Below are 1325 nucleotides of genomic sequence, written 5' to 3'. Positions count from 1 at the left end.
AAAAAAAGAGGTTTGTACCTATGTTATTTGCTTATTATTTCTTGCCTATATCTTGTAATATGAGAAACTACTTTGGCAGTAACAATACATAGTGTACTAACCATTGTTACTCTCCTAAAATCTTGTTTTGAGATTTTGTACCATTGTTTTTATTTTTTTTCTTTAAAATAAAAATAACTGATGTCAAAAAAATTAAAAAATTTTAAAAAACAGAATGGGAAAATATTTTCAAAATTCTGAAAGAAAAATGAATTTTTCAAAACAACAAAACCACACTCAATAATCTTGTCTTCTAAAATTGAAGGGTATTCAACTGCCGGGCCTGCCATGCTGACCCTGTCCTTGGGCCTTGCTGAGATGGCAATTAAGACTGGGCGTGGTGGCAGGCACTTGTAATCTCAGCTGTTGGGAGCCTGCAAACAGGCAGATCACTATGAGTCCGATCTAGCAGTGAGACCCTGAACACCCTGTAGGCCCTTCCCTAAAATACAAAAAGTAAAAAATAAAATAAAATTGAAGGATTGGCCTAGAATATAGCTCAGTGGCTTAAGCACCTGCCTAGCAAGCGCAAGGTCCTGAGTTCAATCCTCAGTACCAAAATAAACAAATAAATAAATAAATAATTTTTAAAAAGTAAAATTGAACGGTATTACCTCCTAAATAGTTGACAGATTTCTATCTCCACTGGAATCATTGTATAAGAAATTCTAATGGAATCTCTCAAGCTAAACAAAAGATTAATTAGTAATATAAACTATATGAAAGTATAAAATTCACTGATACAAGTAAGATTATTTTAAAATTCAAATACTAATTATGTAATGATAATGGGTAAACTACTTATATGTCTAGTGCAAATGTCAAAAGGGATTATTCAATTTTAATTCACTTTTATTTATACATGTTTGTAGTACATAATAATTTCTCAAGTGATATAAATAATGAGCTGGGAAAACATAAAATACAAGTAGAAAAGGAAATAAAAATATAACATCTGTGTATATAATAAAAATAGTCAAAATTTTTAAGTAACATATCGTGTATAGCTTATGTAAGACTCAAGGAAACCACTAGACAAAAAAAAAACAAAAGGAAAAAACAAAAGAAAATCACTACAAGAAACCATCAAACCATGGAAAAAGCAAGAAAGGGAGATGAAGACTAAAAGATCTAGCACATAATTTTAAAAATAAAATGATCAGACCCAGTCCTAGCCCAGGTCCGGTGAGTGTGCTGAGAGTTTCCTGCTACCCTGCGCCGGCGGGACCAGTCCCAGCCCAGGCGCAGCGTGGGCCGGACCCTCTCCCAGCCCCTCGGGCCGCCCC

Source organism: Octodon degus, unplaced genomic scaffold (assembly GCF_000260255.1).
Source record: "Octodon degus isolate 3935 unplaced genomic scaffold, OctDeg1.0 scaffold00009, whole genome shotgun sequence".
NCBI classification, from domain to species: domain Eukaryota; kingdom Metazoa; phylum Chordata; class Mammalia; order Rodentia; family Octodontidae; genus Octodon; species Octodon degus.
This window is presented reverse-complemented; position numbering follows the sequence as displayed.